The 14,256-nt window shown below is 37.3% G+C and overlaps 1 protein-coding gene across 2 annotated transcripts in view; it reads left to right on the top strand.

Moving 5' to 3' along the window:
• ATXN7 (ataxin 7) overlaps positions 1-14,256 on the top strand; it is a 133,172-nt gene that overhangs the window by 25,858 nt on the left and 93,058 nt on the right. For both annotated transcript variants that reach the window (XM_012637738.1, XM_012637731.1), the window contains one exon: positions 5,414-5,512. The gene's annotated coding sequence lies outside the window, so the exon portion shown is untranslated. Of the gene's footprint in view, positions 1-5,413; positions 5,513-14,256 lie in introns of those variants that run through there.

Below are 14,256 nucleotides of genomic sequence, written 5' to 3' on the forward strand. Positions count from 1 at the left end.
AACAAAAATTATACATTTATCCCTCTAGTCACTGCTTTTACTGTAAGCCATTGGGTAGTGACCTTGGGCAAGCCATTTGTCTGCTACAGACCTCCATTTCCTCACTTATAAATAAGTATTTTCATAGGACTGTGGTGAAAAGAGTTTAGTGCAGGGTCTGGTCCAGTGTAAGCACTCAGCAAAGCTTGTTATTATTGGTAGTGTTAATAAGTATGGCCTTACAGTGAAATGCTTGCTAGCTGTTCATTCATTTAACATCTTTCCGAAACAACCATGATAGACTAGCAAAGAATGACTTGACTGAAGATAATTATATGAATTTTAGAATTTTATAACTTCAGGCCAGTAAAAGGAGATTAATGTTCTCCTGGAAGAATATTGGGGGAGAAACCCTCTCTTTTCCTCAGGACTCCCTCCCTCTAGTCAATTCCACAGACTTGCCCCCAACACACACACACACGGCTGTGATATGTGACAGTGGAGAGAATTGTTTTAAGCTCAGCTCTAATATGGGACTGCCCTTATTGGCGCCATCTCACAAGCCTTGGTTCTCTGTTAAAAGAGCACAGTATAGTTGCTACGCTATAGATGGGAGGATGAAGTGAGATGGTGCATGTAAAGGGTTTACTGTGTGTTAATACTGGGCACACAGTAAGCGCTCAGTAGATGTCAGTTACTAGTACTGTTATTATTGTCAGATGCTCTTGTAAATTAACCTTCAAATCTACTTGACCAAGGTTTTGCACAGTTACAAATTAGAGAACTACTGGGAAATTTATTACATTTTTAGTTCTCTTTTAGGCTAATAGTGGAGTGTTGTACTGTAGTCACAATTGATGGAAAAAATGGCTTGTCGTTCTCTCTCGGCTAAAAGGAGAGGGAGCCTAGTTAACCCTCAGTGAAGTCTGGGAGAGAGGAGGCTTGAGGTGGGAGAATGTCCATCCTGAAATGGCAAAGGAGTAAGGGATGGCTATATTAAACCCACTTAAAGAGGTGAGAAGGACTGAATGTTGTGTGGGTATGTAGAAGCTGTCAGAAAATGGAGGGTCCTTGAAAAATAAGACTCCACGTGAGGAGTTCCATGAAGGGTTGGGAAAGCTCTAGGACTGACTGCAGGGACTGAGATGTACCCCTGAAACCTAGGCCAGAGTTACTGGAGCCCTCCCTTGTAATTGGTTTTGGCTTCTTCGCCACTGGTGTATTTTGAGACATTCACTTGGTACTCAGTGGAGTGACTCTGAGAGCAAATTGCGTTACTTCAGTAGATGCAGAAACCTGGCTGACCTTTGAAGAGGGGGATGCCCAGTTGCACCACTGAAAAAAAACAGGTTATGTGGAATATAGAGTTTCATTCTTAAATTTGTATTGCCAAGGACAAAGAATGTCAGGGTGAAAGCAAGGTGGAACTGGGTTCAGAAGAGAGGGAATAAACTAGGTACCACATCAATTTGTATTTCTGTAGAATATTCCTGCAGTTGACATATAACTTTAAAATTTTTTGTAACTAACTGGCTTTTAAAATTTTTGATGCTGGTTTTTAGTTTAGGAGAAGAGATTTAGGAAAACATAGGGGACACAAGCATGGCTGCCTACTGGAGACAGCCCTCGAAGGAAAATCAGTGATGCAGCCAGCTGGGTACTTTGGAAAGTGTATGCCCAATGACAGGAGGCAGTCCACAACACAGCATCAACCAGCTATCCCCCTGCCAGAGAGTTGTCCCTGAGGCCAGATTTTTGGGTTTTCCCAGAGAAACCAGCAATTTGGAATTTTATGTGAATCTTAGCAACAAATTCATATTTTTTTCCCCAAGATCACCATGGAAAAAAAACAAACAAACAAAAAAGTGGGCTATTTTAGGCCTGTGGTCTTTCTGTTTGCCGTGCATATCAAAGGACGAGGAGAACAATGCATAACCTGGGAGTTAGGTGGCTTGGCTGAATACACTGCTGGTTCCAATGCCAGCCACAGTACTTAGCATGGAGCACATTCTCGACATGTTTTTTTATTGAATAAATAAGCCAACTAAGAAACTTTTCTTGGTTTTCAATCTTTTCATGTATAGAATGGAGAAATTGGAGTCAGTCTTCAAAGTTTCACGTTTTTTTTTCCTAACTCTAACTTAGAAGGTGGCTCAAAACTCCTTGTGTTGTCTTCCCTGTAGGGCCCACACCTCCAAACCTTTTCCTTCCCTCTCATGCCCTCCTGAAGCATATAGTTTGAGTCACACGCTAAAGCTCAGTGGTTTGCCTAGAAGTGAAGAAGGTTTAAGAAATGAAAGTAAGTTTATATTGTTATGCTTCAAAACATGACTAACTTGATTTAGCTTTTTTTTTCTTTTCTTTATCATGATTAGTAGGTTTTTGCTTAATTTCCACAGACTTGATTATATAACAAGAGGTGATCCAGATTATGCCTTAAATTTGCAATAAGGCTCTCAGTCTTAAAACGACACAGAAATGTTATTCCTAGAAAGTAGCCATTTTCCCTGTAAAAGTCAAGATAACCCTGCCCAGGTAGCAGTGTGGGCTTTTCTCTGTTTAAGGTGAATTGAAGGGATTTTTCTGAAGCTTTGGACATTCTGCAATATCTTCTTTTATAATAAATTCTGGTGATATCTGCACTTTTGTTTTTTAATGCAAAATTTTTTACTGCCTTGGGCAAGATTGTTTTTGTTGCAGTTATCACAACTCAGTTAAAAAAATTAAGTTCATAAGAAGGGGGATCATTTGTCCTAGAGTCTAAAGGGTTCTTAGACCCCTAGGGAAGCAAGTGCTTTGGGCCTCTGGGGCACTATAATGAGCACAGGAAAGCCCAAGAACCCCCCACTATTTCCCTCTCTCTTTCTCCTGGGGGGAGGATAGTGGGGTTATGTGACCTCTTGGGTCAGATTCACTCTGAGCAGCACATTCATTTTTTCATTCTTTTTGCTGACTGCTTTTTCCTATAGTCTGAGCGAGCACTTAGAGGTAGCTTGCAGCCTCAACCAAACTAGACCCTCTTAGTTCCAATACTAGTTGCAAGGAGAACAATTTGAATGTCTTAGTTTGAGTCATGTGTCTGTAGTCACATAGTACAAATATGACTTGGCATGGAGTTGAGAATTACATAGTACTTAGAAAAAAGGGTCACCATGAGCTAGGTAGCTCCTCTAGGAGAAAGATGTCTTCCATAATCTCCTCTTCTCTCTCTCTTAAAAAATGAGTAAATAAATTAAATTTATGCTTCTCAGGACTTTGGAGAACATTCAAGTTATGTCTTCTTGTTTCCATTGCCTCTCCTAACTGGCCATCATTTAAAATTGTTTTTTTTAAATTTCATGTATTGTTACATAGTAGATGTTAAATGAATAAAAGATAAAAAGTTTTATGGTTCTAAGAAAAATTTCCCAGTCTATTTAAAACTATTTCTTTTTAACTATTTCTCTTTCTCTTTGCCAAACAAATTTAAGTTGTTTGGGCCATTTGGTGTACTGAAAAGGGAACTAAATAGCACCAAAGGCCTGAGTTCTAGTTACTGGTGATTTTAATACACCATTTATTTGCTGGGTAATCTTGAGCAAATTATGATCTCTCTCCATCTTTCTCACTGGTAAAATGGAAGTAATAATAACAGCTCTTTTGAACATGGGTTATTGTGAAGATCAAATGAGAGAATATATACAAGCATATGATAGGGCTTTTTTTCCCCCTACCAAAGAAAGGTTCCTGACCTCTCTTCTAAGTAGAGAAGTTACTATTTTAAAATGCTTATTTTTAGTAACTGCCACTACCATTTTTCTCTAAGAATCGGATTTCCTGTAAAGCATTTTTAAGGTATACAGGCTAGTAAATGGTGAATTCTTTTAAAGCCAATGCTTTCTCAAGGGAGATTTCATAGTACCCCAAATCTGATGACTTTCTTGGATCCTTTGGAGAAACAGTTGGATTGTCCAGATGGAAAATTGAAAAATGGCTTGACCTACTGAAATAAGATCAAGTACAGAGCCTAATCTGATGTCAGTCTTGTTCCACCTCCACCTCCTGTCTATTCTTTCGCCATCAGGAAGGTGAATGGCTATCTTGAATATAATATCTTTATTGACCGTCTCTATGATGGTAATGTGTAGCTTACTTTGAGTGATTTTGCATAGCTGTAAAATATTTAGGATGCAAAGAATTGAATTTTGGCTAAGGACAGACATGTTAAGCGAGATAGTGGCTTTTATTGGAAGTAAGGCAGAAAAGAAACACTAAAATGGAAATCAGAGAAATTTTTAAAAAGAAAGGAAACCAGGAAGAAATTAGAAATCTAAAGAGAAACATCTGTTTTATAAAGATTGTAGGAATGATTTTAAGCATTACCGAATAGCATTTTGTGGGTGAATAAGACTGACACTGTTTTTAAAAGAGAGAGAGAAAGGATGTAACCTAGGCATAACTTAAAAGCCAATAAAGATAATTATGAATAACTGTTCAATATATGGCATAGAATTTTAGCCACTGACTTTCAGGGATGCTTTAGTAGTAGAATCTCAAGCCACGGAAATATCTGGGTTACCATCATAGAGTATATGAATATAAATAAAAGTTGAGCAAAGCTGTATTCCCACCACCCAACCTTGGCTTATAGCCAGTGAGGATTATAGGAAGAGAAGTGTATTAGTAGTGAATTTTTCATATGAAATCAGCCTGCTTTGTGTTTTATGCTTTGACAGCATCTGCCCCGTGGCTGTGTCATTGCCCATATTTGCTGCTCTTTCTCTTCTGCTGCTTGTCAAACGTGCAAACCAGCTTGATTTCTAACTCTGGATTGTTAATCTCCAGTCTCTTGATTCCTTAACTTACTCTTCCTCCTCAGATTAATTAAAAAGTAGCCACATTTTACCTGAAATACATAAACATACAACTGTGAAGATAATAGTGTGCATATTTTCCTCATGCTTTTTAGGAAGATGATTTGAGTTTTTGTTTCCTATTTGAAGTATTATGAATTGCTTTTACAAACTGCTGAATGATAAAGACAGAATGAACTCTCCAATAATAATCTTATTCAGTGCATGTGTGTTTTTAAATCTGTGATTCTGACAGGTTTCATAGGAGCAGGCTTTCTGAATAGCCATTTTAAAAATTAAGTGAAAACTCATTAGTGGCAAATTACACACAGTGATTTTAATCCCCGGGAGACTGACTCTGTGTCTATATTGAATAGTCATTTGTTCTTAGTTTATTGTAAATACAGCCTATTAAGTTCATAGTAAAACAAATAAACAAAAACCTGAATTGCATTTGTTGTAAAATTGGTAAAGTATTGTGAAATTTAACAATTTGACATTTCAAAGCACATATAATAATTTTGGAACATCTGGCAACTAATGAGGTTTCTGATTAGCTTAATCCACTGTTTCATCTCTTTGCCCTTTTGCTGTTTTTGTAGATCTGAACAGAATTAAGAAGAAAGAACTTTCACAGTCACAGCTGATGAAGATCCACTGGTAAATCGATCAGGATTTTTGGCCTGCCCTCCCAAGAAAAGGTAACTGGCTGCTCTGATATAGCATAGTTGAATAAATGCAATGCTTCCTATTATAGAGTTTAAGTTTTACCAAAGGTGTTAGTTTTAAATATTTAAGGTATCTGAGTAAGATCTCCAATTTTAAATGTAACCCTGATTATGATCTTACTAATATAAAATGACAGTGATATTATTGGGTGTTTGTTTCTCAACAGGAAAACTTCTAAATAACACCCCCTCCAAATTTGTTAAAATTGCAGGAAGACTTTAGAGATGAACTCCCTCCTCTCTCCCAATCCATACCCTCTTTTTTTCTGGGAAGTTGTCCAAAGGTATGCTCTTATAGTTCTTTCCAGCTCCACTTCCCCTAGCTCCTGTTTTTTTCTCTCCTCAGGTAATGTAGACCCAGCTGCTCAGGGCAGGGAAGATCCTAAGCAAGATTGTAAAACAGGCAGGAGTTCTTCAGGCACATTTTCTGGGTCCAGTGCCTTTGCCCAGGCTGCCAGACAGCTCTATGCTAATGAGCAATCGCAGATTGTAACAAAAATAGCAGCCACCATTAATGGGGTTTCTCACTGCATGTCCGCCATCATGCATTTACTGTTAGGGGAGGAAAGTGGCTAAGTTTCACACAATGTGAAAAAGAGGAAATTGCTGGAGAGGAATTTTGATTAAAACAAACAAACAAACAAAAAAATCCTATTATCTATTTCTGAAAGGAATGAGGTGGCATACAAGTTAAGATGCAGTTTAAGATGAGTCATTGAAGGATAAAACTGAACAGAATCTGAACAGAAAAGACCAAAGGAGTTTCAGCCCCTGGAATGGAGTAAATTAGGCAACAAAGGTGATGCCAGTCAGGTTTCAAGCAACTGTAGCAAAAATAGTAGCATTTCAGACAACATGTATGTTCATTTGCAAAGGTAACATTTTTACCATTACCAAACTGAAGCTGGAGCTTCAAAAAGGATGTGTCGATTCTGTTTAGGTGTTTAAAAGAATAAGGGTCTGGGCAGCTGTGAAATCTCCATCTTCAAAATAGGCCCTTAAAATTTTCTGGCCTAAAGATGAAGGGCCAGGATTGCAGAGGTATCCTTTGGTGATCATCAAAGTCATCACATGGATGATGTTCATTGTGCCATGTCTGTAAGGTGCCAGAGAAGAGAGAATCAAGGTTTTCTTGTATGGCGGCCAGCCATTGTCAGTGGAGGGATTTGGGAAGAAGGAAACATAGAATGCCAAAGGAGCTCTTTAGTCCATAACTATTTGTTGAGTTTCTACTGTGTGCATTGGGATTGTCACTGGGAGGAAAAAGAAAAGAATAGGAAGTGATTTCCATGGACTACAATTATAACTTACATTATTGAAGCCACAAGGGAGTCAGTTACTTGTCCCACAAAGATCCAATTATTGAGAAAAGGAGGATTGCCAAGGAAGAAAGGAATTTTTTAATATGAAAGACATCTTGGGCTGGGCCACTCATGCCTGTAATCCTAGCACTCTGGGAGGCCAAGGCAGGAGGATTGCTTGAGGTCAGAATTTGCAGACCAGCCTGAGCAAGAGCAAGGCATCATCTCTACTAAAAATAGGAAAAATTAGCGAGGTGTGGTGGTTCACACCTGCAGTCTCAGTTATTTCGGAGGCTAAGGCAGGAGGATTGCTTGAGCCAGAGTTTGAGGTTGCTGTGAGCTAGGCTGACACCATGGCACTCTATCCTGGGGGACAGAGTGAGACTCTGTCTCAAAAAAAAAAAAAAAAAAAAAAAGACATCTTCTCAAGGAGAATGGGGGGAGCTGCCTCAAAGGCTTTTAAAGGAGGGGCCACCTGCCTTGGGCAGGTCATGGTATAACTAATAAGGGGCTACAGGCATTGGGGGGGGCAGGTTATGGGGGCTGGTGAGTCTTGGAATCCAGAATCTCAACTCCTTTGTCTTTCAAAAAATCTACCATTTCTGGGAAACAACTCAAAATGTCAAATAGTTAAGGGAGAGAATTATGAAAAACATAGGGTGTCATTGAAATTTGTTCTTAGAGCCAGTTACACTTATGCTTTTTTGAATACTATGCCAATGAAAAGATTAATATGATACCGGGAAGTAAATGACAAGAGAGAAAGGAGAGGAGTCACGAACTCAAAAGTCTACAGAGACCAGAGAGACCAGATAGATAGAAAACTGGAATTGTGAGAAACTGTCAAGTTCATGTCAAATCTAAAGTGGAAGCCCCTTGTCAGCACCAACAGATTGTAGGCCCAATATCTATTCTTTCAACAAATATTTATTGAGTACCAACCTACGTGTTATGTTCTTTTCTGGGCACTGGGGATAAATTAGTAAATCAAAGGGACAAATGCCCTGCCATTGAGTTGGCATTTATCTTTTTTATAATTGACAAAAATATATATTTATCATGTATAACCTATTCTTTTGAAATGTGTATATGCTGTTGAATGGCTAAATCAAGCTAATTAACATATCCATTCCTCCACATACTTATCATTTTTTGGTTGTGAGAACACTTACAATCTACTCTCTTAGCAATTTTCAAGAATATGATACATTGTTATTAACTATAGTCACCATGTTTTACAATAGATCTCTTGAACTTATTCTTTCTATCTAGCTGAAATTCTGTGTCCTTTGACCAACATCTCCCCACCCCTAACCTTAACCCCCGGTAACCACCATTCTACTCTCTACTTCTATGAGTTCAACTTTTTTCGATTCCACATATAAGTGAGATTGTGCAGTATTTGTCTTTCTGTGCATTGTTTATTTCACTTAATATAATGTCCTCCAGGTTCATCCATGTTGTCAAAAATGACAAGATTTCCTTCTTTTTTAAGGCTGAATAGCATTCCATTGTATACATATACCACATTTTCTTTATCCATTCATGCGTTAGTAGATGCCAAAATTAATTCCACATCTTGGCTATTGTGAATAATGCTATGATGAACATGGAGTGCAGATATCTCTGTGATATACTGATTTCATTTCCTTTGGATGTATATCTAGAAGTAGTATTGCTGGATCATATGGTAGTTCTATCATTAATTTTTTGAGGAACCTCCATGCTGTTTTCCATAATGGCTGTACTGCATTTACCTTTTAATGGAGGGAAAGAGTTAAGAGACAGCAAACATAAGTAAATATTACATGATAATAATTCATTGGAAAAAACAGGTCAGGGTAAGGAGAATGTTCTTGCTAGAGAGAACAGCCAGTGCAAAGACCTAAAGCAGGAGCCTACCTGGGCTGTGCAAGCAACAGAAAGGAGGAAGCTAGATCTGAGTGAATGATTGGAAGAAAATTGTAGGAAATGAAGTCACACAGGTAACAAGGCCAGCATATGTGGCCTCATAAACCATTGAATGGGCCTTGGCTCTTTTTCTGAGAGAAGTGGGACACCATTGGAAAGTTCTGAGTGACTTGATCTGACTTCTGTTTTAATAAAACCACTATGGCAGCTATATTGAAATAGGCTGTAGGAGGTAAAGGTAAAAGCAGTGAGACCAGTTAAACTGTGGCTACTGGCAATACTCCAAGCAAGAGACTATGATATTGGCAGACCTTAAAAATTTTTAAAGGAACCAAAATCTGGACTTTGATGAATTTTTTCTTGAATTTCAAAATGTTAATTAATTTAAGAAAAGAACAGTTTGAGTCAACCTGAATAGGATGGTAGGATTCTGCGATGTGTTGACAGTTTGCTACCTCAGCTATGGAAGTGGTGAAGGAATTCAGAGGAACATGTGGGTTTTGGGCTAAGCTAAGCTGGGGAGGATAAAAGTTGATTTGGAACTCAAATGAAAGCTTGACTTTGTTTAGCATGTGAGGCTGAAGGAAGGTAAAAGATAATGGCATACAACTCTTCACTATATCCAAAACGTGAAAACAACCCAAATGTCCATCAACTGATGAATGGATAAACAAATTGTAGTTTACTACACAGTGGAATATTATTTAGCCATAAAAAGGAATGAAGTACTGATATGTGCTCTACCATAGATAAATCTTGAAAACATTTTTGCTTAAATGGAAGAAGCCAAACATAAAAGCTACCTTTTATTTGGTTCCATTTATATGAAATATCCAGGATAGACAATCCATAGAGACAGAAAGCAGATGTGGTTTCCAAGGGCTGGGGAGGGGTGGGGAGAGAGTGACTGCTTAATGGATATGGGATTTCCTTGTGGAGTGATGAAGATGTTCTGGAACTAGATAGCCATGTTAGTTGCACTACATCGTGAATGCACTAAATGTCATTAACTTGTACACTTTAAAATGGTTGAAATGGTGAATTTGATGTTATGTGAATGTTATTTTTTTTATAAAAGGTAATGGCATTTATCAAAACTTTCAGGGATGTATATTTTATGTCTCGGACACACATAGCTGGTTTAGCTGGAGGGGAGTGTTTGTAAGGGGGAGTGATCAGTGATAAGGGTATAAAAAGATTGGGTCAGGTAGTGAAAGATGTTGACTGGCTAAGGAGTCAACATTTTAAGCAGCTATAAATACAGCAGCATATACTCCATAAAGAAGAAGGAAACTGAAGAGAGGTTGGTGCTTTAGGAATCCCAACTAAAGATTGGGTTTCAAACAAAGGAAATGGCCTCTGGTTTTACATTCTGTGCTATTGCTACTCACCTGACAGAGATTTGCGACAATCTCACAAAAATTAATCTTAATTTAGAGTTTCTTCTTCTTTTAAAATATATCCTTGGCATAAAGGGACAGTTATCCTTTTTTAAAAAATAATCATTTTGGTTATAAAAGTATGTTGTTTAAAAGCCTAAACATTATATAATTTGTATGTTAATATAAAGCCTCTTCAAGTTTAAAGAATTAAAGCCCTTTTAATTCTTTTACCCCTTGCTTCCCATAAGATACAGTATTATCCAGATTTTCTATGCATACATTTAGCATCATCATTATTACTTTTTCACCGAAAATGGGCACATATTGTATGTAATACTTTTTGCATGATGCTTTAAAAAACTTTTCTTGGCTGTCTTTCTGCTTCTTTCTTTTGGACCATTACATTATATGCTATACTTTCATTTGTAAACACAAAAAAAGCTGAAAATTAAATGCCACATACCTCTATTAGAAAGAGGATGAGGTATTATACAATATAAAATTAGCTAACACTTACTGAGCACTTACTGTGTGCCAGGCACTGTTCTAAGCATATTAATTATCAAATCATAACAACCTGCTGCAGCAGATACCATTATGATATTCCTTTTAGAGAGAAGCTAACTGAGGCAAAGACAAAAATGCGCTGCCAAGACCCACAATTAGGTGGGACAGAGATGGGTTTCAGGACCAGCTTTAGCTCTAACTCATCATTCCCATGAGGGACACTGTGGCTGACAGCATCCAATCTTAGGGCTTTTTCAAGAGAAGGCAATTGGGAATTCTTTTTTTAAAACATTCCAAGTTTTAATGTTGGTTTTAAAACAATATGGTTTTATCGAGATACCATTCAAATACCACAAAATTACTCATTTAAAGTATATAAGTTAATGATTTTGGTATATTCACAATGCTGTGTAACCATCACCTCTATTGAAGTCCAAAACATTTTCAGCACCCTTAAAGATACCTCATTCCCATTAAGCAGTCACTCCCTCATCCTCCCCTCCCCCAGCCCCTGGAAACCCCTATTCTGCTTTCTGTCTCTGTGAATTTGCCTATTCAGGATAATTAACATAAATGAAATCATATAATATGTGACCAATTTAGTCTTTCAGTTAGCATAATATCTTCAGGTTCATTCATGTTAGAACATGTATCAGTGCTTTGTTCCTTTTATGGCTGAATAATATTTGTATAGATATACCACAATTTGCTTATGCATTCATCTGTTGATGGATACATGGGTCGTTTCCACCTTTTGGCTATTGTGAATAATGCTGCTAATGAATATTGGTGTATAAGTGTCTGTTTGAGTCTCTGCTTTTCAGTTCTTTTGAGTATATACTTAAAAGTGGAATTTTTGGGGCATATAGTAACTTTATGTTTAACCTTTTGAGTAACTGCCAAATTGTTTTCAACAGTGGTTGCACCATTTATATTCCCACGCTCAGTGTATGAGGATTTCAATTTTGTCACATCCTTGTGAGCACTTGCCATTTTATATTTTGTTGTTGTTTAATATAGCCATCCTAGTGGGTATAAACTGATATCTCTTATGGTTTTGATTTGCATTTCTCTAATGACTAATGATACTGAGCGTCTTTTCATTTGCTTATTGGTCATTTATTTTGTATTAATCTTCTTTGGAGAAATGTCTATTGAGATCCCTCACCAATTTTAAAAATTGGGTTGTCTTTTTTTTTAATTCATTGAGTTGGAAGAGTTCTTTCTACATTCTATATATGAGTCCCTTATCAGATATTATTTGCAAAAATTTTCTTCATTTTCTCCATTCCGTGGGTTGTCTTTTCACTTTCTTCTTTTTCTTCTCTTTTTTTTGGTGGAGATAGGGTCTCACTATATTGCCCAGGCTGGTTTCAAACTCCTGGCCTCAAGTGATCCTCCTACCTCAGCCTCCCAAAGTACTGGGGTTACAGGTGTGAGCCACCTCCTGGCCTTTTCACTTTCTTGATGGTATTCTTTGAGGCACAGCAGTTTAATTTTGATGAAGACCAATTTATCTGTTTGGCTATTTTTTAATAGCCTGACCTGGTAAGTCAGATTCCAGTGTACCAATCATCCACTTACAATTGATGCTCTGCTGCCGCTGTCCCAGGGACCTTTTGGAAAAATATTTATGCCTTTCAAAAATACCTGTTTTCTGAAATGGAGAGAAGTGTCAAGCTCTGGAAAGCAGGAAAGGCAGATTTCTCACCAGGAGCAATTTTGTTTTGGTGGGGGAGAAGTGGAAAGTGGAGAGACGATCAAGATCTCCAGATCCTGAAGATTTTGTGTTGGTCAAAAGAGAAAGTATGGGTTAAAATAAAAGGTCAGAAATTTTGCCTTGAGCCATAGATGATGCCATGTAAAATCAGAATGGCCGTGAGAATATAGTTAGTAATTGTGTGTTTCTGGAAAGAAAGGTACATCTAGAAAGTCATTTGGGTTAAGGTCTCACATTTTATATGAGAAATTCTTTATGTGTGTATGTACTTAGGGAGAGGGAAGGACAGGGAAATGTATTCATTCGTAAGCATTCATACACATGTAAGTGAAAAAAAAAATAGTTAAATCTGCAGCCTTTTTACCTCTATCAAGAAAAGGAGGATTTTACTTTGGAGGTAGAAAGGGAATGCAAGTTTTGGTGGAATGGTCTGTCCTTTGAGAAGCAGTACAAACTCAGATAGGCTACTAGAACCCATGCTCTTAACTTCTGGGCCCATAGATGGTGATAATAACTGCTGTCAACATAGATGGTGACAGTCACTTCAGTAAAAGCTTTGTCAGTACAAAGGTGACATAGGAAATTATTTTTAACAGTGTGTTTAATCTTTGCATTTTATTGTATGTGAGGCAGTGTGCTAGAACTCTCACTATACAGTCACCCTCCTTTTATAGCTGAATGTTGGTCCATCTTTTCCGTTCCTTTTCTATAACTTATCCTTCTATTTTTTTAAAACTACTTAACGTAAAAACTTTAAATCAAGATTTCAAATCAAGTTTGTCGTAAAACCACAAGTCAATATTAAATCCCTAGAAACATTTGGGCATCATCAATTTATTACCTTTTATGTTATAATTTATTACAATTTATCACCTTTTATGTGTGTATTTTTACATTTTTTTCTCTTTTCAAGCAATTTACTATTACTGGTGAATATTGCTTTAGGAGAATTCATACATAGATGCACACATAAGAAAACAAACAAAAATTCAAGGCTGTTTAGCAAATGATGCATATTGTAGAATGAGGGAGTATGCGTACAAGGTAAGTTTTTAAAAAGAGAATTATCCCTAGTCACCTTTAAGTCCCCACTGTTTCAACTATCCTTATTATTCCTAATTTTGCACTTGATTGTCAGCAATTCCAGCCACTGAGCTGATGGATTCAATTTACTCCTTCCACTATTCTCCCTCTACTGGAATACTGATATATTCATGACAGGCTGTGAAGTATTTCACTAGAGGGAGCACAGTTAGGGAAAGGATACCTCTTATGCAGAATAGAGCCCTGACTTGCTCTGGAGAAGAAAGGAGGAAAAGAAGAGGTGTGGTCAGAGGAGTGAGAGAGAGAGATATGAACAAACGCTCAGCCAATTTTAGAAGGATATAAAGAAACCAAAGCCAACACATTCCTAATTAAGTGGATCTGAGTTTCTTGTTACTCGAATGACTTCAGTCATTTGGGGTTGATAATGGAGAATCTCTGTTACCAACCTTATAATTTGCACAGATAAGTATACTATAGTTACTGGTTTTCAGGTTTATTAAAATGTTGTATTGGGACTGGTGGTTTTTTCCAAATAAAAAGGCTTGTGTGGGATCTTGCATCTTAGAAAAGTTTGGGGTAGTTTCATCATTTTTACAGTAAACTAGATTTAAAGACTGAAAAGCTCAGCATATTTTTTTTTTTTGTACATTATGATGCCTTTGGCCTTTGAACAAAGCATTTTGCAAGTGAATCTACTGTGCAAAGAATCCTTTTTGTAAAGAGAGACCTTGTTACACTTGGCACCTACTGGGAACATCCCTAAATTTGGATGGTGAAGTAAGACCATATTTTAAATACATCCTTGGAAGAGATAAAATGTTCAGAATTTGGCAGCATTTTACTTCTGAC

The sequence above is a fragment of the Propithecus coquereli genome, unplaced genomic scaffold (assembly GCF_000956105.1).
Source record: "Propithecus coquereli isolate 6110/MARCELLA unplaced genomic scaffold, Pcoq_1.0 Scaffold1, whole genome shotgun sequence".
Lineage (NCBI taxonomy): Eukaryota > Metazoa > Chordata > Mammalia > Primates > Indriidae > Propithecus > Propithecus coquereli.